A 26,059-nucleotide genomic window follows, 5' to 3' on the forward strand; every position below is an offset into this window, starting at 1 on the left:
ACACAATGTAAAAATTGGACAATAAAGTGTTAATATGGAAATGCAGACAACTGAAATATAGCCAAAGTCAACATCTTTGATTATGAGTTTTTTTAATGTAGAAAAAAATAGGCATTTATTTTTATTTCCTCAGTTTCAATTATCTCCTCAGACTTTTCGATTTCAAGGAATCATAACCTATTATAAACACTAGTGGCCTGGTGCACGAATTCGTGCACATTGATAGGAAATTAATTAGAAGAAAGATTGGTGCATACTGCAAAAAATTACATATCAAAATAGTATATATAATATAGTATTATAAAATTCAAACACATGTGCGATTGGCACCAGCGAGAGCTTTATGTGTATGGCGCATGTACAAGTCAACATTTATTTTTAAACTAGAGGCCTGGTGCACGAAATTCGTGCACGGTGGGGGGGGGGGTGCCTCAGCCCAGCCTGCACCCTCTCCAATCTGGGACCCCTTGAGGGATGTCCAACTGCCCGTTTAGGCCCAGGCAGTCGGACATCCCTCTCACAATCCAGGACTGCTGGCTCCCAACTGCTCACCTGCTTGCCTTCCTGATTGCCCTTAACCGCTTCTGCCTGCCAGCCTGATCACCCCCTAATCACTCCCCTGCCAGCCTGATTGATGCCTAACTGCTCCCCTGCCAGCCTGTTTTGCCCCTAACTGCCTTGCCCTGAAGGCCTGGTGACCCCTAACTGCCCTCCCCTGCAGGCCTGGTCACCCCTAACTGCCCTCCCCTGCAGGCCTGGTACCACCCAACTGCTCTCCCCTGCAGGCCTGGGTACCCCCAACTGCCCTTCCCTGCAGACCCAGTCACCCCCAACTTCCCTCCTCTGCTGGCCTGGTCACCCCTAACTGCCCTCCCCAGCAGGCTTGATCGCCCCCAACTGCCCTCCCTTGCAGGCCTTGTCCCTCCCAACTGCCTTCCCCTGCTGGCCATCTTGTGGTGGCCATCTTGTGTCCACATGGGGGCAGGATCTTTGACCACATGGGGGCAGCCATCTTGTGTGTTGGAGTGATGGTCAATCTGCATATTACTCTTTTATTAGATAGGATAGAGGCCTGGTGCATGGGTGGGGGCCAGCTGGTTTGCCCTGAAGGGTGTCCCGGATCAGGGTGGGGGTTCCCTTGGGGCGTGGGGCGGCCTGAAGGAGGGGCCTGTGGTGGTTTGCAGGCTGGCCACACCCCCCGGCAACCCAAGCAGAGGCCCTGGGATCTGGGATTTATTTATCTTCTACAATTGAAACTTTGTAGCCTGGAGTGGAGCCAAGCCTTCTGCTTGCTCTATGGCGGCAGCCATTTCTGTTGGGATTTATGTATCTTCTATATTTGAAACTTTGTAGCCTTAAGGGGAGGCCAAAGCAGGCCAGGGCTGCAGAAGCTTGGCTTCCTCCATCGCCGCAGGCAACCCTAGTCTCCTTCTCTCTCCGGCTCCATGGCTGCCGCCATTTCTGTTTGGGTTTATGTAGCTTCTATCATTGAAACTTTGTAGCATTGAGTGGAGGCCTGAGCCGGCAAGGGCAGGCGGAAAGCTTGGCTTCCTCCATTGCCAGGGAAACCCAAGCCTCCCTCCTGCCCTCTGTGGCTGCAGCCATCTTGGTTGGGTTTATTGCATATTCCCTCCTGATTGGCTGGTGGGTGTGGCTGGTGGGCGTGGCTTGTGGGTGTAGTGGAGGTACAGTCAATTTGCATATTACTCTTTTATTAGATAGGATTGCCAGTGTGCGTAATATGTACCGGTTGGCCGGTTGGTTGGTCGGACAGTCGGTCACTTAGCCTTTTATATATATATATATATATATATATATATATATATAGAGAGAGAGAGAGAGAGAGAGAGAGAGAGAGACTAGAGGCCCAGTGCACAAAATTCATGCATGGGTAGGGTCCCTAGACCTGGCCAGCAATCAGGGCCTATCAAGGCCAGGGCCTTTCTTTCCCAGCTGCCAGCCAGGGCTTTCCTTCGTTCTGCGCCACCCCTGGTGGTCAGCACACGTCATAGCAAGCGATCGAACTCCCAGTCTCCCAGTCGAACTCCCGAGGGGACACTTTGCATATTATCCTTTTATATATATAGATAAGTCCAAGATGTGTCATTGTAAGATTGAGTCATAATTTAGGTAATAATCACTATACAGATGTCAATAATATTTTTTACATTTTAGAAATGAGTTATAACACCATTTGGTAGGACTAAAAATTTTTAGAGTGAATTCTTCTCTATGAAATAATGGCTTATTTTTGTGATTTTTTAGGGGGAGAAGATAAATTTTCTTAAAAAGAATCCTAATATTCAATTGTTCTTTCATTTGCCTTATACCCATAATCTCAAATGCAGTCCACTTGGAGGTTTAAAGCAGATTTATGATAAAATCATCCTTTCAAGAGTTACTGAATAATGTGGTATGGGCCAGATGACCTTTTAACCAGAGATACCAAGTCTCTGAGGAATGTCTTTGCCTAGAAAATTGAAACTTGGTAGTCACAGAAGTGAAAACTTGGTGTAAGAAGACTGGGGTTTCCTAATCTGGAAATAAAACAAACAAACAGGAGGCTCTGAGTCAGAATGACAGAATGTGAAGGAATATAATTTAAAGTTAACGTGGTTTTAATGATAAAAGTAGAGCTGAAACTGTTGACTGGTTACTCAAAAAACATTCTTGAACCACTGCTCCCCTGTTTTACCCACCACAAAGGCCAAAAATCCTTAATATCACAACATCCCTTGAAGCACATGCCGCACGCCATGGGCCAGTTGGTCAACAGTGGCCATTTGCTGGAGGTCATTGGGAAAGCTTATTTCCTGATTAAAAAAGAAAGGCTCAATAGGTACACCCATTATTCCGCTCTGAACTGGAATGTCAATTACTTCTGAGCCACATAATGTGTATAAAAATTTGCTTTAAGGTACACTTGGATAAAAAGGTTTCTTTCTCCCTAAAAATGTTTAATTTTATATTACCAACTAGAGGCCCAGTGCACGAAATTCGTGCACGGGAAAGGGGGGGGGGGTTTGTCCCTCAGCCCAGCCTGCACCCTCTCCAATCTGGGACCCCTCTAGGGATGTCCGACTGCCCGGTGGGATCAGGCCTAAACGGGCAGTCGGATATCCCTCTCACAATCCAGGACTGCTGGCTCCCAAATGCTTGCCTTCCTGCCTGCCTGACTGCCCCTAACTGCTTCTGCCTGCCAGCCTGATCACCCCCTAACCACTCCCCTGTCAGCCTGGTTGCCCACAACTGCCCTCCCTTGCCCGCCTGGTCACCCACAACTGCCCTCCCCTGCAGGCCTGGTCCCCTCCAACTGCCCTGCCCTGCAGGCCTGGGTCCCCCCAAACGTCCTCCCCTGTAGGTCTGGTCACCCCCAACTGCCCTCTCCTGCAGGCCTGGTCCCCCCCAACTGCCCTCCCCTGCAGGCCTGGTTGCCCCCAACTGCCCTCCCCTGCAGGCCTGATCGCCCCCAACTGCCCTCTCTTGCAGGCCTGGTCCCTCCCAACTGCCCTCCCCTGCTGGCCATCTTGTGGTGGCCATCTTGTGTCCACATGGGGGCCACCATCTTTGACCACATGCGGGTGGCCATCTTGTGTGTTGGAGTGATGATAAATTTGCATATTACTCTTTTATTAGATAGGATTATTAGCTAAATCTGATGTTATATTAAAAACAAGAATAGTGTCCAGCTGGTGTGGCTCAGTGGTTGAGTGTTGTCCCATGCATCAAGGCAGAATATGGTTCTAAAACAAGTGTACTTATTTTAGGACTTTGGTATTGCCACTGTTACACTGGTAGAAGTCCGGAGGCAGAAGAAATTGCTGTATATTGTCATCAGGGAAGGCTTTGAGAAGTAGAAGTAGAGGTTGCTGGTTCGATTCCCAATCAGGGCACATGTCTGGATTGTGGGCTCGATCCCCAATAGGGGACATGCAGAAGGCAGCCAATCGATATTTCTCTCTTGTCAATGTTTCTATCTCTCTCTCCCTCTCTCTTCCTCTCTGAAATCAATAAAACATTTAAAAAATGTGAATAGTTATTATTAGGCGTTTATAATTTTAAATAATTAGTATTCTATTTTTAAAACATATCAGAAACTTTGAAATACAGAAAAAATGCCTTTCTGTCTTAGATTTAGTTAATATACCTTGTGCTCAAACCGTCATAATACATAGTTAAGGTTTCCTGATTGAGCAAAAACAATTAATTATACCATTGTTAAATAGCTGTGAGAATGCTGGTATTGTATAAATTTCATCCAGTATTATATGTCAAATGAAATGATATAAAATACAATTTAACCTGCTTTGAACATAGAAAAAGTGATTTAATATCTGTAAGCAATTAGGATACTTTGTAGAGGCTTTTAACTGGAAGGCTGAATGTATTTAAAAAACATTAATTGCTTCAATGATTTTAAATTGCTCTGTGAAGTACACAACAATTAAATGCTCCAATAACTGATTTAATTCAAGTGAATGCCCCAAATTATTCATCATAATACAGCATCTATAGCATACAGTAGAAAAACAATAAAATTAACTCGTTAAGTTACACAGAGTTAAAAGACCTCATATAAAACTAGTTTTTCAAAACAAAATTTAAGTTATCAAATAATGGCAGAAGCAATCCAGTGTGGGGCAAAATATCAAAAGTATGCCAGTGAGCTCTTCTGAGTCTATTCAAAAGAAGCCAAAATGCTGGGGGAGTGGAGGGAGAAGGGGGTTATAAGGTTGATAGGTAATCATTGAATTGTGCTATACAGATCACTCTGTGACACCTGAGTTACTGTTACTGAGAACTACCAGTATGGTCTGAGCTATATCTGGGAAAAACAATACACTTAGGAAAATGAGGTTATTAAATCAGAGTAAATTCCATTTGCCTTCCTTCCCACACTAAATTATGAGCTGTATGCAGCTCAGAAGATTCCTTTCCTACGCTGAACCAGAAGGGGGCCTTGAAGCAGTGGCTGGAATTTGAGGTACCATGCACACACTTCAGCAGCTATGCTGCACAGACCGCCAGCAGTGAGCCCTGTTAGTGCCAAATATCAGAGCTCATCCTTTCCCATGCTGGATCAAAGATGACCAAAACCTGTATAATTTCGGTATAATAAGCCCGAATAAGGCCTCCCAATGCAACCATTTCATTAAAAATAGAACATTTAAGACCAGTTGAATTTTAGTTTAGATAAAGCCTCATACTACTGGTACAATTATCTATTTTTCTCTATGTCTGTGTCAAGAAAAAAAAAAGTCCTAAAAAGTGTGTGTACCTATGTTGGGGAGTGTCACTTACAAGCACATCTTTGAGTCAGCACAGTTCTAGAGGCAAGGAGAAACCACATAAATTCCAAATGACGTCCAATTAATAAGTTTATATCTAAAGTACACACACACACACACACACACACACACACACACATACACACGCAAGGTTGCAGTTAATAGCAATGTTTGCTCTATTCATTCAGAAATCCAACAAAATAGAGCAATACTTATATTTAGTTCTATATAAGCAACTATTGTGGGCAGGCAGAGGGCAGAATTTGGTGCTAAAACAGACGTCTAAGAAAAATCAATTTTCTAGTTGTACTTGGCTGTGAAAAATGTAAAATGATACTTCGTTATAGGTTGTCAAGTATTTAAACAAATTGTTACCAAATACAAATTATACCTAAGGCTCTCAAAGTGAATGCAAAGGTAAGTGAAACTGTCTTAGTTCTGAAGATCTTCTGCATCTGGTAAAGACAATTATGAACTCAGCTAACTCTGCACAAGGCACAATGCTAAGCATTAAGAGTAATGCCAAAGGGACATGATGAAGGAAGATTAATCAATCATTAGTTCTAAGCCAGTTTGTATATATCAATATACTAGTGATAGTTAAAACACAAAGGACAATTAAATATCTGCAGTATTAAATTTACTACTAAAGAACTATTTACAATTAACTAGACTTCTCCAGGTCTTATAATAATGAAAAAAAAACAACACATTGAAATTCTTAATTCTAACACTAATCAGATTAATCCGTTTTTGCAAGGTCAAATGCACAGAACAATAAGTGCCTAACTTCATATGCATGTCAACACAATCAGTCTGACTTTTCTTCTTGTTCTTTTTTTTTTTTTTTTTTTTAAATAAAAGAAGGAATGATTAGAAAAATGGATGGGCCAACTGAGGTTTTATAGAATGAAATATGCTCTTTATACATAAGCTTCAACGAAGTACTTTATGGGAGGAAACATAGTGGTGAGCCATACAGAGGCTTTCCTGGTTGTAAAAAGACTTCTGGTGCCACCAGTGAGAGAGCCTCTTCCGCTCACTCACATTCCCTATCCTTGGGACAAATTTAGAAACACTGGCATACAAAGTTGTAGATAAGTCCTTTTGCAGCCCACACAGTCTGAATCAAACTGGGCTTAACTTACACTTTTGCAAAGGCTAACCAGCACAAAGACATCCTCAGTAGGCTTAATTAATAGTAATTATTCTGTAAGGTAGAATAATAGAATAATAGTAATTTTTCTTTGACAACTAACTCTTGTCTATCAAAGTACAAGATATCTCAGTGAGTACAATCCAATTTAAAAAAAAATGGGCAAAGGACCTGAATAGACACTTTTCCAAAGAGGACATAGAGATAGCCAATAGACATATGAAAAGATGCTCAATGTTACTAATCATCAAAGAAATGCAAATGAAAACCACAATGAGATATCATCTCACACCTGTCAGAATGGCTGTCAATAAATCAACCAACAAGTGCTGGCGAGGATGTGGAAGAAAGGGAGCCCTCATGCACTGTTGGTGGGAATGCAGACTGGTGCAGTCACTGTGGAAAACAGTATAGAGTTTCCTCAAAAAATAAAAAATGGAACTGCCTTATGACCCAGGGATTCCACTTCTGGGAATATATCTGAAGAAATCTGAAACACTACGCACCCCTATGTTCATTGCAACGCTATTTACAATAGCCAATATCTGGAAGCAGCCCAAGTGACCATCAGTAGATGAGTTATAAAAAAGCTGTGGTACATTTATACAATGGAATACTACTCAGCTGTAAAAAAGAAGGAAATCTTACATTTTGCAACATCATAGAAAGACCTGGGGAGTATTATGCTAAGTGAAATAAGCCAACTAGAGAAAGACATGTACCATTTGATTTCACTGATATGTGGAATCGAATGAAAAAAAAGGAACTAACAAGCACAATAGAGACAGACTCAAGGGTACAGAGAACAGACTGACAGCTGTCAGAGGGGAGGGAGTTTGGGGGGCTGGGTGGAAAAAGGTGAAGGATTAAGCAAACAAATAAGGTCACAGATAACAGTATGGGATTACCAGAAGGAAAGGGGGTGGAAGGAGGGAGGAGGGTAAAGGGAGGATAAATGGTGATGGAAGGAGACTTGACTTTGGGTGTTGAACACAATACAATATACAGATGATATATTCATAGAACTATACACCACAAACCTATATAATTTTATTAACCAATAAATTCAATAATGGTTTTTTTTAAAGTATTGGTCAATGGTTCTAATTTAGTAGGTGGTTCTAGGGCCTTTTTTTTTTCTTTTAGAGAGAGAATGAGAGAGAGAGAGAAAGAAAGAGAGAGAGAGAGAGAGAGAGAGAGAGAGAGAGAGAGAGAGAGAGAATTGATCTATTGCCTCCCATAAGCGCCCCGACAGGGGACTGAACCTGCAACCTGGGTATGTATCCTGACCTGGAATATAACCCATGACCCTCCAGTGCATTGGATGATGCTCCAAGCAAGTGAGCTACACAAGCCAAGGGTAGGGGTATTTCTTTATGCTGAGCATGATATACATCACTCAGAAGGAGCAGAAGGTAGAAAAAAGTGTGTAGTCCAGCCCTAGCTGGTTTGGTTCAGTGGATAGAGCATCGGCCTGTGGACTGTAGGGCCCCGGGTTTGATTCTAGTCAAGGGCACATGTCCAGGTTGCAGGCTGGATTCTCAGTAGGGGGCATGCAGGAGGCAACCAAACAATGATTCTTTCTCATCACTGGTGTTTCTCTCTCTCTCTCCCTTCCCCTTCCTCTCTGAAATCAATAAAAATCTATTTTTTTCAAAAGTATGTATTCTACAGGAGCTAATAATCTAGTTACTTAAAACACACTCACCAAACTTTAAAAACTAAATTCTGAAAACAAGAGGTAAGATTAAAAACAGAATGACATATCTTTATCTTTGTATAATAATTAATCCTGATCCCCAAAGCAGTTCTTAACCTTAGGAGTTTGGTTTAAAAGGGGACTGGTGTGTGTGTGACTCTTGCTCATCTTTAGTGTCTGGTTTAAGTACCTCTGTTATTAAGGGGCAAAACATCATTTTAGGTTATTACTTCTTTTTAATATTATATCCAGATAATAATAAGTTTCACTTAGAAGTGACTATAAACGCATGATCTTTCTGCTTTCCTTTAATAAGCCATTATTATTAAAAATCTAATGAATTAATGTCAGTCTGACTCCAATTACAATGGCAATGTAGGAAAGTACTGTATCACACTATGGATATAGGCTTCTAAAGATTAATAACTGGGTGGGAGGCCGTGGAATCACTTATAGGCATTTAATTAAAAAAAATCAAATCTCTTTGTTCTTGCTAAGGGTATGTTTCTCAAACAGTTTTCTTCATATCTATTCCCACTTCGTAAAGCCCCTAACCCTACCTACCCCACTGCACCAAAATCATTTGATCTTGAACCTTTAAGTCATCAGTGAATCCTCCTGTTAGAAAGAGAAATTCATGCTACTCAATAAGCTTAGTTATAATTTTAAATTAAAAAACAGTCCAAAATGTATTTTGTAACCAAGTCTCTGGCTAAAGAACATTAATCCCCAGAGCATATTCCATTCAAAAAAGACAGTCTGCATTCCATTGTTTTTCTTTCTCATCCTATCATATATTCACTGATAGCCATACACAAATAATAAAAATCAAGAGCAGAATAAATAATATGCTTTTAACCTAGGTAGTGCTTTACATAAATTCTGAACTGCCTTGTACTAAACCTTCTCAACACCAGTAACATACAATCAATGTCTTCAGATTATCTGAGATTTAATATGAACATCAATTTAAAATATGTCAAGAGTTCAAGTTATAATACTGAAGTACCATATATTGCTAATGATATCCTCCCTTTAAAAACATGATCTTCTGTCTCCCAAATGGTATAGGAACCCAATCTCATTCACTGACATAATAAAAAGAATTCATCTTGGAAACAGGTGAAAAATCCAGTGCTTTAATATCACAAACTCATTCCTTCCTAATGATATGCTATCCTTCATTATAGCTCAGAGTAGAAGACATATGCATAGTTGGGATTCAAAGTACATCTGAATTTCAACAGTTTGATATTTATTTTCTTTCCCATTTACTTGGTTATTAACTGATCTCCAACCAAACTCTTCCAAAAAGATCTTTAATAAAGGCTCTGAAAGAACCTTATTGCCAGTATTGTTAATTATTATTATTACACGAGGAAAATAAACCATTGACAGCAAGTGTTCAATTTCACAAAATGAATCACTAGCAGAGTCTGAGAGACTCCACGACTGATTCAGGGCAATCCACATGATCACAAATAACAAGGGCAAACAATATTTTCCAAGCCCCACTATACCCTAGCATCCATTCTCCTCTCCCCTCACCTCGCAGGCACCTAAAATCATTTTCACAGGGTCATATCAGCTATGTGGATTAATAGACTCTCCCATGATGTAGCAAAGATTAAATCGGACCCTTAGCCTGGCTAAGTTTAGTGGCTACTGTTGCTTTTTCCCTTAAGCCCTCAGCTGCTTCTAATACTTACCTGATCTGCCTGGGGACAATCAAAAGGCAGCTGTTTTTCCAAGACCTGTCAGCCTATATATTTCCCTGGTGTGTGAGAGTGTAGAAGGGGGTACTGGAGGGGAGGAGTAAATACAGTGATAAGTCACTTAGGTTTACCATGGTAGCACATTGGTGGGAATGAACTTTAAGCTATGAATAGAATTCCTTCCAGCCATTTCTTTTCAAAAAGGAATTTTGTGTGCTTTACAGAAAAATACAATCCAAAACTTGTAAATAAATCAAGAAAGCATAAAAACAAGAAAATAGAAGGTAATCAAGAGTCAAAAAAAAAATCCAGATTAAAATATTCAGGAAAACTCTGAAATATACAACTGTCACAATGAAAACATTTCAGAGCAAAATGTACTGCAATATGCTACTATGATTAAAAGCTATGTGATCTGAGGAACCTCTAACAAAAAGAAAAACAACTGGGCAAATAGCTCTTTACATACTTTTCTAAAAAGGATAGGCTGCAATATTGTCATAGTTACACAACGGTAGATACATCTCTCATCTTCACCTACAATTAAAACATATCTTCATCCATAGGTATTCAATTACATTACATCATATGTGGTTTAACACCAAGAATAAACTTATTTTATGATACTATTACAAGTGTTTTAATTGTGATCCCATAATAACACATACGAAGGGTAATCAATTAGCACATGCTGTTTAAGCAGAAAAGATCCTCTTACAGCTCCCCTTGTACTTTGTAATTAATTTTTTTAGTGTACAAATATTACCGGATATGTACAAATGACAGAATTAGGAGCAGCAATGAAGTACATCATATGTTGCTACTGTAGGCTGAGTCCTGGTCTTTGTTCCAATAGTCTAAAGCCACTGGAAGGAAAGCTAAGTATCCATCTACCAAAACATATTTTTACATTATTGCTGGCAAAAGTTCTTCTGATAGGTTTAGTCATCGTTGAGTATTCCTGCCTGCATTTGCTTCTTGAATACAAATCTCTTTCAATCCTAGGAACCTGCGGTACCACCACCCGGGAAAACAGGTCGGTAGCATGATAATCTGATAAGACAATGTAAAGGGCAGATATTGAAGAATGCAAAGTTATTTTCGCAATGAAAGAGTTCTGAAGTAATTCTGTATCGGTGACAATTTTTCTTTTTTACCAGCTACGCACCTATATCTAGATAACTAACATTCACCTTGTTCTCAATGAACAGTATATCCTTTCCCTCAATCTTACAATCTCCCTGAACAGTTTTCATGGCACAACTCAAACAAAAAACATTAGCCACGCCCTTTATACCCAGAGTCAAGCCACCTTTTGCTTCCCATCCCCTCGCCAAAGTCGAAAAATGTACATTTCACCTAAAAGGGTTTGCACCAGTTCTCTAATCCGAGTCAGACTCTTTTTTAGCCGTGCCTTGATATAATTCCTATTGGAAGAAGCTTTCTCCCGGGCAATGTGCAGGCGCCAGAAGAAACACTTAGGCTTACCTCCCACACACCTGCAACCCCTGGCGGGATGCGGGAGCTGATGCTCAGAGGGCTGCGCTCTGCTCCGCTCCTCTTCTCTCCTGTTCTCCTCTCTCTGGGAAAACTAAGTCCAGGCTGCGCCTTCGGCTGCTACAGGAACACAAGCTCCGCCTTCCCCTCCTCTAGTTGGCGAATTCAGCAACTGTGGCTCCTCCCCCTGCTGTTTCTGCAGCTGCCCCGGCTGGCGGCGGCGGGAAGATGCTGTCCGGTACCTCCCTGATCCCTGCACTTCTGCAGCTATTCCGTTGCGTCCCTTTCCCCGGGGACCTCTCTCCTGTCTCTCCGTAGCTTCACACCCGGTGCTAACCCCTGCCCCCCCCGCTCTGCCCGGGCACCTCCGCGAGGAGTCCAGGATCAACCTCTCTCTCCCCGACTCGCAGGTCTGGCCGCCCGATGTGTCTGGGGCTCGGCCTCTTTCGTGGAAGCTGCTCCTGGGGCCAGGGACCGTCCCCACACTGTACCGTCCCTCCACCCCGGCGACTCCCCAGATGTGTCCATTCCGCCCGTGTCCACAGTTCAGTAGCTCCACGTCCCCTACTTTGAACTCTGCCCACCAACCCACTTCCCTTCCTTCCTGGGCTCCGCTAGTCCGCCCCCACAATGGGTGAGTAGCCGCGGGCCTACCCGGCACCCTGATTGGCGCAGGTGAGAACTGACCCCTCCCTTCCTCCTCTTTCCGTGCACCCTCTCAGTTCAATTCACCAACTCCCGCAAAGGCAGGGAACTCTCCTACTATTGGCTAGAAGTGTCCCCACCCATCGTCTTAAGCTCCACCGCACTGCCTGTCGGTAAGTGTAGTCTTGCATGTGCATGAATTGCCAACGCCGCCGGCGAGTGGAACTACGAGTCCCCATAGGCCTCTGCGCGACTCCGGCTGGGCAGGATTCCGGACAACGCCTGGTTCCTCTCGGGTCCTTCCGGCGTCGCCGGAGTGAATTGATCCGGGAGTTGAAGAGGGCTCGAAGGTGGGAAGTGAAGTCAGTGCCTCAGTTACCGGTAAGGTGTGGCTGTTCCGTCTCTGTAACTGTAGCCCTGCGCAGAGCATAAGAGGTTTGGGATCACACTAGGGCCGTGGCTGGGGCACTCGGGCTTGGTTCTGGCAGGCGGAGCGGACGGGGCTGGGAACGGGGCCCTATGGGCGTAAGCGAGGTTACCCTACGCGAGTGGCGTAAAGCGGTTTATAAATGCCGCTTGCCCTGCTAGGGCCCGGACGCCTCCAGGAAGTCTCCTCTTGGTGGGGGCGGGAGGGGAAGGGCGAGCTTGGCCTCTGGTTCCCCCGGAGAAGGGAGAGGGCGGATGTACCTGGGGTGGGGTCCTCTTCAGGTGTGGCTTGGGGAGGGGTGATGAGGCTGCTGTTTTTCCCTGCTTTAGAAGTAGGATAGGGAGGAGAGGAGGAAGGAAAATACGCGTAGGACTCTGTTCTTGGGGTGACTCAGGTTATGCCCTTTGAGGAAAGAGCTGGGAAAGCAAGAGTGAAATGTTGACAGGGATCTACGGATTCAGTTCTAGTTTCATGATGTGGCCCTCCAAGGAGGTAGTTTTTCCCTAAGCAGAAAACCTTAATTAACCCTCTTAGGTGTAACTCCTAAGATATGTGTACACCTTTACTGTTAAAGAGCACTCCTGTTGAGATGCCGATGAGGAAACTGAGGGGGAAAATGATGTGCCCAAGGTCACACACGTAGGGACAGATCCTCTGAATTTGTAGTCCAGATTCTGAATCAGCTGCTGCACCAGAAAGAAAGTTGGTTGTGTTTTCTGAAGAGGGTGGAGAAAGTTGCAAAGTAATGCATTTTAGGTATTTTTAAGAAACCATTTTTGAGGTGAAGACCTTTTAAACTGGGGAGGAATTCCTCCATTAAAAAAAAAAAAAAAAAGGACACATTTTAACCTTTTGGAGGAAAAAATCGGTTTCAACTTACATTTTTTTTCTTTTACTAAGGTATATTAAGTGTTGGACTGTACTACTACTTTAAACAGTAGACAATGATATGGGAGAAAGCCAGTTAAAGTAATACATCCCATCCCTTAGTTAAAAGATAATTATTTTCCCTTCCTACCTTAGGACTATTTTTTTCTCTCATTTCATAAAACTGACCACAATGGGATTGAAATTCTTTCATAAAACTTATTTTACACTTTAAAAAAATAATACAGCATCAAGAGAGTTTAGTGTGATCATTATTAGAAAGGAAGATACATTGCATTTCTTGGAGGTAATAACACATTTTTGTTGATTTTTAAAAAATGTATTTTCCCCTCATTTTCTTGGCTCTGGGATGTTTGCATAAATAATACCAGGCTCGTACATATTTCATTTTTCGTGGCATCATCTATGATTTTTAACTCTTCCTTAATTTAAATTAAAGAATGGAAAAATGGGACATTAATGTTTTATATTAAGTAGAAAGTACTGTATTTGTTCTAGTCTTATCCTTTACAATTGTTATTATGACCAGTTATAGCTCATGAATATTATTGGATAGTTCTTTAATAGAATTTGGAGTGTATTCATTGACTTCAGGATTTCTTCTTGGTAAGTTTATAAACAAGAATCAGGTGATAGCAGGTAATCTGTCCTGGTTTACTGTTGTATACATTGAAATATGCTGCATTTTGAATGTACTTTGCAATTATTAATATTATCACCTTTCGAACGCAGAAACATTTTCTAGAATCAGAGGTATTAGGTTCCCCTATTATTGATGGTCTGGAAATTAGTATGACGTTTAAAATAGGAGAGGTATAATACTGTAGAATGAAGTAAAATCAGGAATAACACAGCGCCATGAGTAATGCATTACAGAAAGAAGGAAGACCAACTAAATAAATGGAGAATTATGTGGGGGTTAACTGGCTTTGTGCTGAATTGGAAGGATGTGGTAGTTTAAGTAGACCATATGCTGAACATGAGTGAGTGATTGATAGTAAAGCAAGAATGTTATTTTATAGAAGGCAATGTAGGCATTTACTTTTTGTGGGGGAGGTGTGAAATGAGTTCTTCTGCCTTTTGGCATGCAGCTATGAGGTTGTGGAATGAGCTTTGGAAGTAAAAGGAAAATTTGGAAGTAAACAATATAATGCACTTGCTCAGCATGTGTTATTTTTTCCCTTCGTTTAGTTTTGCCACTAACTTCTCTTCATTTCTGAGATCCAGTTTTTATACTCCACCTATGTTGTCATGATGGAGTAATGTTCCTGTATCTTTCAGTCACATACTGGAATACTGTGGTCATTTTGGATATCTACACATTGAATAATTTAAGGTTCACAGGTTTATGTGTGCACTTGTATTTTTATAGTGATTTTTGCAGGAGCCTTGTGTCAGCCTTTTGATATCATCTCTTACAGGACTTAGGATGTCTCCCATATATATTTATCTCTTTCTTTTTAAGGATACAAAGTCATAAGAATATGTGTATTATCATTGTGTTCCCAGTAGTTAAAATATTGAGTACCTGTTTACAAAGAGAATGAAGAGTTTTAGATTGGTTAAGTGCAAAGACATGTCACTGGTCACTGGTGGAACCAAGGCCTTATGCAGGTGTTCTTTCTGCAACTCAGTTTCCTTAGATTATTTATTTTGCATGAGAAAAAGACTTTAAGTGACTTAAATATTCAGATACTGTTACCCTCTTACCCTGTTTTATACTGACAATTTATATTTTGTCTCCTATCTAGCTCTCTGCCTTAATCCCCAGCCTTTCTCATTTACTGTGCCTTTCAATTACTATGTACATAAACTCTTTCCTGACTTGGGGGACTTTGTATATGTTCTGTCCCCACTGCCTGGAGTGCTTCTCCTCGCCTTCCCAAAGCTGGCGGCCTTCTAGTAATTTTCAAGTCTTAGTTTAAATGTCAGGGGAACTTTTCCTGACCTCTTTGACCATTCCTTCCTAAAATTAGAATAAGTTCCCATGATGTCTTCACCACACTCTGTACTTCTCCTTTGTAGCAGCATCACAATAGGAACTTAACTGTTTCTGTATTTATTTGATAAATGTCTGAATCCCTCACTAGGCTATAAGCAGGGCCCTATCATTTGTCATGTGCCTTCATTCTCTACTTACACAGTATCTGGCATAAAGTAAATGCCCAGTAAATATTTGCTGAATGAATGAATAAATGATTGAATGAATGAGTGCATTCATGCACAGTGCCTCCAGCACTCTGTTAGGGACAGAAATACAGAAATGAGTGAAGCAGAAATGCTTCCCACCCTTAGATAAACAAGAGTTATTGACAGAAGTTTAATATAAATTGTAGAAAGATATTTCTTGGAGGGCTCTAAAATCAGGGTAGTTGCCCAGCCAGCGTGGCTCAGTGGTTGAGCATGGACCTGTGAACCAGTGCAGGAGATCACAGTTCAGTTCCCAGTCAGGGCACATGCTCAGGTTGTGGTCTTGGTCCCCAATGTGCGGTCTGAAGGAGGCAGAGGATCAATGAATCTCTCTTTACCATTGGTGTTTCTATCTCTCCTCCCTTCCTCTCTGTAATCAATAAAAATATATTTTAAAAGATAAATAAAATCAGGATAGTTTTCTATGGGCAAATGACACAGGAGTCATTTTCTATTACAGAAAACTTACTCTGTTTATAACAGTATTTTAAGAGACCTTATCACTGTCCTGTATTTTGCAAGCAACATTCATTATAACAAAATAGAAGAAACCAACTTTTAATGAATTCTCTTCTTCCCTAAAGTTATCTTATTTTGTCCTCATCAAAATATTTCCTTTTTACTTTGTTATTGCATTTTGATTTTTAACCATGCTATTTTCCTTTGACTTTTACGTTTAATATTACTTGCTTTAGACAGGTAACTTTGTAAAGCTGAGTAGTGCTTGTTTCAAATGAGCTTATATCTTAGGCTTCTTGAAAAAAATCATATTTCATTAGGTTTTATGGTAATATTTTATTTGCTATCAACCTAGATACTTATGAGAGTAAAAATATCATTTTATTAACATGTAAACTAAATTTCAGGAATAAATTTGTATTAGGTTTTGGTCTTGAAAAATCCTTTAATCCTTTGCAGTACAACAGTAATGGCATAGAATAAATTCAACAGCTCTGAGTTGCTGTGGTCTTATATGCTTTCCTGAGTTTACCAATTCACTCTCCCACAAGATATTGTCAAAAAAGTGAAGTTGATATTTGGCTTTAAAATTTGATAATTCTCCCAGCTTTTACTAAATATAAGTTTTTGATAAATTCTAAACTCACTTAAAAGTCAGTCCTTTTGTTATTAGAATCTTGGATAAAATTTTATATTTACTTATCATAACAAAGATGTGGAAGATAAAACTGAAGTAGTACTTCTTACATGTTGTTGGTTTCTTCAGGTCAAAATGATAGATAATGTTACTAAGAATTTGAAGTTAATGCCATGATAAATTAATTTTCTCCATAATATAAACTGTAAAAGTGATTTAGAAATTAGTGTCATTGATTGTATATATATTGCATTTGAAATGTCATGGAAGGTTGCAGTCTTAGAGACTTTGGTTGTAGGAATATACACAGTGTAAAAAATGAAAGCACCTGCATTACAGCAATTAGAAATAATTTATTTGCAGAAAGATAAACAATGTAACTTGGTGATCTATTTTTGTCTGTATGAAGACACAAAATTTAGTTTTCTCATTTTAGCTACATTGATCGAATCTTGGATGTATTGTAATATCACAATCCTATTTTTTGAGGTCACCCTTACATTTCTGTAATGGGTAATCCTTTTTTTTAACCACCCAAATTTGGATCTATTTAGTCCCACTCTCACCTTTCTACAGTTGCCTAGAATCAAGTGTTATAAAAAAGAAAGAAAGAAAGTAAAAATGGGATTTTAACAGCAGGCTTATGAATTATTGGGTAGCAGGAATGGAACATATTAAGTGGTAGTCACTACTGTTTACTCAGGCCAGCACCTTGGAAATAAATTTACCAGAATTAAGTGTAGATTTCATAGTAATGACAATTTGGTTTGTTTCATTTATCAAATATTTATTGATTATATCTTATGTGTGAAACTGCCTTAAATTTTCTTTGGAATGAGTTAGGATATAATATGATGGCCAATTGAGTGGTAACGAAGTGCCAGGCATCATACTACTAGTAAACATTTTACATGATCTCATAATCCTCTCAATTCTCTGAGGTAGAGGCACTATTATCCCCAGTTTAAATGAGGAAACTAAAGCATGGAGAGCTTAAGCAACTTGCCCAACATCACACAACCAGCAATTGCTTAGAATTAGGATTTGAATCAAGAGACCTTATTTTTAATCATTGCGGTATAAATCATGTTAGTGATTGAGCTCTGTTAGAGGGTAGTTAGATTTAGAGTTGCAGTTAACAAAGAAGTTGTATCCTAGATGCTAAAGTCAGTGTGGCAGGCAAAAACTACTTGTATTCTAACAATTGAAAAAAATCCCTTTGGAGACTAACATAATTTCAACATAGGCACTTTTTCCTCTAGCATTGGAATAGAATTACTTTTCTTATAAATGCTAGGTGAAGTATTTGACTTGTTATTCAGAGGCCATGTTGGAAAAGAAATATGTAAAATTATAGGAATAGTACAGGAATCACAATGTGGTGAGTTGCTCATTGTGAGAGCCACTGTGAGTTTAAATCTCGTGGGGTATGGTGGTGTGGAGGTGGCACGGGATAGCAAGTCCATGTCTCATCTCTTCTATTTTGGGGTTTATGTGCATGGAGTGGAGTTATGATCATTACGTATTTTAATAGTTATTTTTCTGTGTTTTTTAAAATATTTTTATTGATTTCAAAGAGGGAGAGAGAGAGAGAACCATGGATCGGCTGCCTCCGGCACACCCCCTACTGGGGGGGGGGGTGGATATCGAGCCCGCAACCCAGGCATGGGCCCTGGCCCAAATTTGACCTGGGACCCTTTAGTCTGCAGGCCGACGCTCTATCCCAGCCGTGGGCAAACTACGGCCGTTCTATCCGGCCCGCGGAGCCGAAAGAGCGGAGGGTTCTCTTGCTCTCCCCTCCGCTCCTTTACTTTGAATTTATATTAGTTCACACAAACACTCCATCCATGCTTTTTTCCGGCCCTCCGGTCCAGTTTAAGAACCCATTGTGGCCCTCGAGTCAAAAAGTTTGCCCACCCCTGCTCTATCCACTGAGCCAAACCAGCTAAGGCTGTTTTCTTCAAAAAAATGTTAAGCATGTTAAGCACAGTGTGTGTGTGTGTGTGTGTAGATAGATAGATATAGATCCTATATAATAAAAGGCTAATATGCAAATAGACTGAGTGGCGGAACAACCGGTTTCTGTGACGTGCGCTGACCAGGTGGGCATCGGCTGCAGCGGGATGGTGGAGCAGGTGAGCAGGGGTGCCAAACCAAGGCAGGGCACTGGTCGCTATCATCGGGGCAAGCCTCTGGTGGTTACTGAAAATTCTTTGCTCCCGCACCGTGGTCCTGCCCAGCGCTTGCACCTGCTGCTGGCGCTGGCCCCGCTCACACCTGCTGCCGGTGCCGAAGCTCCCGCTCGCACCCAATGCCAGTGCCTGGCGCCAGCACCGATCACTCGGTGCCGTCAGTGGGTGCGAGCGGCAGCTGCTGGTCCCATTGCCCCTCAAGGCTTCTGCACCTCCCCCTGCTCCTAAGGGGAGATTGGGGCCAGCAGCCACCTCTTGCACCCACCGCCAGTGCCAGCCACTCTTGCACCCACAGCTGGTGCCAGAGCCGCTGCTCACACCCGCTGCCGGTGCCCAGCACCAGTCCCGATCGCTCAGTGCCATCAGTGGGTGTGAGCGCTGGCTGCTGGCCCTGTTTGCTCCTGAGGGCTTCTCCATCTCCCCTGCTCCTGAGGGGCGATCAGGGCAGCAGCTGCCACTCACACCCGCTGACGGCGCTGGCTCCAATCACTTTGTGCCTTCAGCGGGTGCGAGTGGGGCCGGCACCATCAGTGCGTGGGAGCGGCAGCAGCAGTGGCAGGAGTGGGGCTGCTGGCAGACAGGCAACCAGGGGCTGCGGCAGGAGGGGCCAGGTCGGGGCACAGAGAATGGGCCAAGACCCGCCCCTGTGCCTACTGCATTCTCCTTGCGGCCCACAGTTTCTTTTAAGGTGCACGAATTCATGCACTGGGCCCCTAGTATAGATATAAAACGTAATGCAGGTATGCTCCTTGAGTTATGCAAACTGGCAGCTTGACATGTCTTATTTTTGTTAATTTCTCTCTTCCCTGCAAGACTGCACACCCTCAAGGGCATGGACTGTGGCTGACTTTTCATCACCACATCTCCAACTAACACTGTTGCTGACTTTGACTGTGCAGAGTAAAACTTTGCTTTAGGACATTTATAATATAGTAGGTAGAAGGGGAAAGGGATGGAAAGACCATTATGTGGACATTTAGCCTTTCTGATATATATGTATTTTTTCAGATTTCTTTTTTTTTTTTTTTTTTTTTTACCTCTTGATGCCCTTCACCTCCTTTCTGATATATTAAGTACTTTCACATTCATCAATTCATTTGATAATTTTGGGTTAGAGCTATTAAGAAAGGGGAACAATGATAGTTTTTCTAACTTACCATTTGGTTTCTGGCACTGAAACAGCCTTCCCTGCTTTATCCTGCCTTCAGGATGAGCTGGAAATCCAATGGAATTAAGGAATGGCCGAACCTTAAAATGTCACACCTCTGCTGCTGTCATAGACTTACATAAGGTTGCTATAAAAAAGACAGTTGGGAATGGTAAATGAATCAGACCTGGCCTCTATAGACTATCCTGCTCCTTATACCAGTTGAGATTTTTGCAAGGCTTTCTTAATTCCAAAGGATTTTGAATAATGCTGTGGGCTTTTATGCAGAAATCACATACTTCTGGGATGCCTTTATCTATAACAAAATTAGCATTTTGGCAATATTGTAAAACTTGAGAGATTTCTGAGTTCCCACTTTAATTTTGGTGTGCTTCATTAACAATGAATTACAGTTTTGCAAGTGAAGGTTATGTGAGGAATTCTGTATAAAACATAAATAGATACCATTCTCATCTTTATTTCTTCTTGTGACTAATAGCATTTGTATTTGAGATCAATTAGGAGCTAATGGTAACGTTAAATGTCATTATCAAGATAGAACCTGCCAGAGTCAATTTGTTACCTGGAGCTAGTAATTTTGTCAACATTTGAGGGTCTTGTGACAATATTTTGGTGCAAATTTTGTAAGATAAGGTAAAGAAAATATACATTGCATAAAGAACCTTAGGCAATTAGGAGTCATTAAGTTAACTAGTAGATATCAAAGATTGTTAAGTGATGCAGAACAGATCCATTGGAATAGTCTCCTTAGATTGTACTTTCCAGCAGAGAACATAGGACTGGTATGAGTGCTAAAAATTGAGTCAAATTTCTAAGGGATTTTAAAGGAGAGTTTGGGGATTATATTGGAGAAATTTAAGCAGGAGATCACACATACTAATAAAAAGGAAATAGAAAGATGTATCTTAATTAAATACTTAATGACTATTCAGTTAGGCATTATTTGATTCATGAGCCACTAACTAGAACTTCATGGGCAAAAGATAGACCTATTCGAGAGGACACATTTGTTTCTTATCCTCCAACAAGTGTTTCTGTTTAAATTTTGTTCAGACCTGGTTTTTAACAAAACTTTAGGCACTGAATAGGAAATATAATTGAGGCTTGTCATAACTAAAGAGATGTGTGTTCTTTCCCCCAAACTAGTTGTACAGAAATATTTTAGAAGCCAATGGTTGGTATTTTTGTTGTTCACATTTCCCATCAGCTAATTCAGAGGTAAGGAATTCTTCGATTCTATTGTTGTCAACTTTTTTATTACCCTGTACAGATTATCTTTCATGAATTATCTCAAGGTCCTTGATCACATCTAGATTTCCACTCAGTTACTCAGTCTGTTTCTGGGCCCCAACTTTCTTTAGTAAAGTTGATGTATGCACAGTAAAAGAATAAAAAGTAATTTCAACATGTGCTTGACAAAATGTGTGAAAATGCATTTGATGACTAAATTATTTTAAGTATTCCAGAACTATGTAATTTGTTTTGGATGATATATAACTTTTTGGTGGCCCAATAATTTGTTTATACCCCCATCTTGGCAAATGGGGGGAAAAAGGTTTTAAAGGTGTGTATTGTAATCGTGTGGCCTTTATGATATTGTGATATCAGTATTAGGCTATCATTGTGTATGCTATGTAGGGGCAGGGCTAGGGTGAGGCACATGGGGCCTAGGGTCAAAAATTTAAGGAGGCACTATGTCATGCAAGTCAGAGCTCAAATTTGTGTTCTAGGCATCTGCTTTGTCTCTCCCTATTTCCAGTCCTGATGCCATGACAGGTTCATAGAATTTTGGATAAAATATCAGTAATTGAATGCTTATTGTGTGTTAGCCAATGCATTAAGTACTTTATATGCTTTTAGTACTCTCAGTAACCCTGTGAGGTGAGAACTTCAATCAGTATTTCCATTAATTTCTCATTGAATTTAGAAAGATTAAATAACAAATGATTTGACCCAGCTGAGCAAAAATTCAAACTTCAGGTCTTTGTTTCAAACATCTACTGCTCTATATTATCCATCTGTATAGAAAAACTTAATTACTTCTTGTTCATTTCTGTATTAAGAAACAGTACTCCTCAATATGTAAGGCCACACTGACATGATGCATTTAACTTTTAAGGTGAGTGAATCAGAGGTCTCTGCAGTACCAAATTGAAAATCCACAAACTTGTATGGCTGAGTATCCTAAACTGACTTTGAATCAGAGCACATTCCCACTGTCTTTGGTCTCCAGACATTCTGCATTGACTCTGGGGGTCTTGACTGTAATTGATTGACCCATGGATGACACAGAGCAGGACAGATTAGTCCAGAAATAGTTCAGTTTAACAGACTAACATATCCTCTGTACAATAGGCTATATATTGTTTAAAATATCTGTCACCATTTTATTTTGTTTCTTAATGTGAATTTTTGTGGCCTTCTATTTCTAAATTGTGAAATTTGGAGATTGGACTAGATAATATATAATGGCTGTTTTTGCTTTAAAATTTTAGGGTTTTAACAAGTAAGTTTCTTAAATGTATAAGCATGTGACAAGAGTAAATTTGGAGATCTGGAACTATCTGAGTTATGGGAAACTCTGGGTTCAAATATCTTTTGCCAGCCCTTATCCTTATTACTGGGGCCATTCACCTTTATTTTTCAAAATGATTTGTTTGTAATGCTTCTGGACTGATTATCCTAGAGTAGTGTTTTTCAAATTGTGGAGAAAGGATGTTTAAGAGCGCCTAAGAGAGAGAGGGGCTGGTAAACTATAGTTAATACATTGGATGAATGAACAGTTTTAGTGTTTTATATATAGAGTTTGATAAACTATTTTATTTGTAAAACAAAGGAACAAACAAACCTGCTGTTTTAAAGAGATTTAAAATCACTTATCTTCCCTATTTATGTGGCTTTTATGAGTCCTTGATCCCTTGGCTAGATGATTGTGGGGGATATCTGACTTACAGAAAGAGATCTGATCTTGTCATTCTAGATTACAATGTACTTAATGGTAATAGCTAATACTGAATAATTACTATGTGCCATTCACTGTTCCATTTAATCTTAACATCAACCTTAAGAGAGAAATACTGTTATTATTCCCATTTTGTAGTAGATGAGGAAACTGTAGTACAGAGAAGTTTGAAAACTTACTCCAACTCATACAACTAGTAAGTGGTAGGCCCAGGATTGAATCCAAACAGGTCTGGTTCTAGAATCCCTTGCTTATTACTCACTTCTCTAATGACAGTACTGTTAATGTTGGCTAAGTATAACAAAAACAGTCATATTCCTATTTTCCTTTAGGTAACATTGTGGATTTTGATGTTTTCCTTAGAACTTTAGCTCTCATTTAATCCTTGATAGAAAAGTCAATTGTAAGTTTTAAATGAGTATTTATAAAGCATACGTTTAGGACCATGCCTGCGTATGATTAGTTAAGGAACACCTATCTGACAGATATACGGAGAGTAACAAAAAATGATAAAATTAATGGAGTTAAATTAAGAGCATTTTTACATTTTTCCTTCATGGTTCATTGTGCTCTAATTTGCCAATGTTTTCTGTTTTCAAAGATATTTTAGCTCAATTTTCAGGTGATGTTTTTAGTTAAACCTTTGTTAATCGTTCAGCAAATGCTTATTTGGTCAGATGTGTTTACAGAGATGTTGAAGATTATATATATTTTTATCTTGTTTTAAAAAACAGTAAAGTTGGAGTCCTTCAACAAGTTAGTGGTATCAGATACTCAAAAATTGTGGCATATAACAGTGAGAGTGCCTTTAAAATTTTGATTGAGTAGCGTATTTCTTCCAATGAGGTGATAATTTTGTGTGGAATGTGTACTTACTTTGAATGGCTATTTAAAAATGCAAAAATAGCCCTAGCCGGTTTGGCTCAGTGGATAGAGTGTGGGCCTATAGACCAAAGGGACCCAGGTTCTGTTCTGGTCAAGGGCACGTGCCTTGATTGCAGGCTCCGCCCTGGCCTGGGCCCTGGTCAGGGCGCGTGCAGGAGGCAGCCAATTGATGTGTTTCTCTCACATGGATGTTTCTGTCTGTCTTTCCCTCTCCCACTCTCTCTAAAAATCAATGGAAAAATATCTTCGGGTGAGGATTAACAACAACAACAAAAAAGCAAAAATACAGTGCTTAGTAACTTAGTAAAATGAAATATTTAATATAGAGGCTATATGGTTTGATTTAAAAATGACCTCATCTTTTATTCTAACAATATCCCTTTCAAATATACAGCTCAGTTTTCGTTCATATTGTAGAAGAAACTAAAGCATAGAGGGGTGAAGTGACTTGATCAGAGAGACATGATGGTTTATGATTGACAGTTAGTACCAGTATGTGAACCCTTGCTTTCAGATATTAATTCTTATTCTCTTTTCCCATATCTCTCTGCACAAATTATCTCTTTATTTCGAAGTAGCCTAAAAAAAGTTTGGTATATATAAACAAACACAGTGGCAAAGTGTCACATATTACATTTACCATTAATAAGAGATTGTTTCCAGATGTCTCTAAATGCAAAATTCAATAAATACTAAACTGATAGTATTACATATTCAGGGAGGTTGAGTTTCCCATTACCTTATTTAAAAAGAAAACTGTAGAATAGAAGACCTTGAATTATAAAAAATATAATTCGCAAAGGAAGGAGAGAGACGTAGATTTATCTTGAAGTTTATCAGCTCATTTCGGTCTGAGTAGGATTCCTACCTATTTTATTCCTCTGCCTCCCTTTTTCTAGCTTCCTCCTCTAGCCCTTTGGTTGCTTGTTTGGAAGTGACCACAACATTTTGACATGAGAAGGCCCTAAAAGGTAGATTGTGATATCATATGCTCACCTTTCCAGCCATGTGAAATGGCCAGACTGAGCTACACAGCCTTGGAATAAATTCAGTTTATCTAGGAGCCTGGTGGGTATGATTCATGATGCCAGGTGCTTAAGAAGAAAGTAAGAGGTTGTCAGCTAATTGAAACCTTAAGTAAACCAACTACTGAGAAGGCTTTCCTTACTAGAATTTGTATAATAGTTTTTATGATCTGATGAGATATTTTTCATTAAAAAAAAATTTTCCCATGAGATTACTTTTGAGTCTAGAATAGATATCAATACATAATAAAATATTTTTATCACTGAATTTTAGAGTTCAAGGCCTTAAGATGATATAATTTTACCCAATTTCTGTTTCTGATGAGGAAACAAGGTCAGTGATTAAGTGAAATTTGACAAAGTTGGAACCAAAAACCCCTGTCTCAGGTGCTTAGTTAAACTTAATTTTACCTGTGTCTCTGAGATTGACTTTAGCAGCTAGGTTCTCTTGACTCCAGCCATAGTTCTTTCCATTCCATTGGTTTCCAGCCTATTCTGTTCACAAGAGTCATCTGGACTGTCTGCTAAACATACAGCTTCCTGGACCTTTTGTTGGACATTCTGATTGAGAAGTGTTGGTTTTTAGTAGGCACTGAAGTGATTGTGATAGATTAGGTCACCCAACATTTGGGAACTTTATCACTTGCACCCTTTCCCATAGAGAAAGTTTTGCTTTGTGCTAAAAGTGAGATAACTTTTCGGGTTTTGCTTATGTGTAAATTAAGGTTAATCTAATGTTGGAAATGCTTGCACTTTGAGAATTTTGTGAACCATTAAATTATACACTAGTTGTTTCCCCAGGATCTAAAAAATATTCTAGCAGCCCTAATAAAAATGAGACATTAGAATATATAACCTCTGACTTTTATTTTTCTTTTGTTTTATTTGATGTTCATGTAAATTTCTATTAGAATTCTGATTTTGTTTGCAGTTATTTGGTACGTATATTCTCTTAGCTTAGTGTAGTAGGAAGAGCTTGGGATAGCTAGAAGTACAAACTGGTAAATGTGACTGGGTCCAGACTTTATTAATAGAATTAATTAGATTTCTGTGTTTTTGCTTTGCTAGGCTTGGTAATTTGAAAAGTACTAACAAGGCTGATTCAGGTTATAAATTGCCCATCTTTTATCTCATTAATTTGTTCACTCAACAAACATTTATTAATGGCCTACTATATACTTGCTATGCTGATTCTAATGTCTCTAATGGGAAAAAGAAAAACTTAT

At 40.0% G+C, this 26,059-nt stretch overlaps 2 protein-coding genes across 3 annotated transcripts in view; one reads left to right on the forward strand and one right to left on the reverse strand.

Annotated features, from left to right (window-relative positions):
- The window catches only part of SERPINI1 (serpin family I member 1), an 88,408-nt gene extending 76,311 nt beyond the window's left edge, over positions 1-12,097 (reverse strand). Inside the window, exon 1 of the mRNA XM_080654083.1 lies at positions 11,347-12,097. The gene's annotated coding sequence lies outside the window, so the exon portion shown is untranslated. The remainder of the gene's footprint in view (positions 1-11,346) is intronic.
- Positions 12,098-12,249: 152 nt separating this feature from the next.
- PDCD10 (programmed cell death 10) overlaps positions 12,250-26,059 on the forward strand; it is a 46,620-nt gene continuing 32,810 nt past the window's right edge. Inside the window, exon 1 of one of the 2 annotated variants that reach the window (XM_080656603.1) lies at positions 12,250-12,381. The gene's annotated coding sequence lies outside the window, so the exon portion shown is untranslated. The remainder of the gene's footprint in view (positions 12,382-26,059) is intronic. The other variant, XM_080656602.1, reaches the window with a different exon arrangement.

This window comes from Plecotus auritus (assembly GCF_963455305.1).
Source record: "Plecotus auritus genome assembly, chromosome: 2".
NCBI lineage: Eukaryota > Metazoa > Chordata > Mammalia > Chiroptera > Vespertilionidae > Plecotus > Plecotus auritus.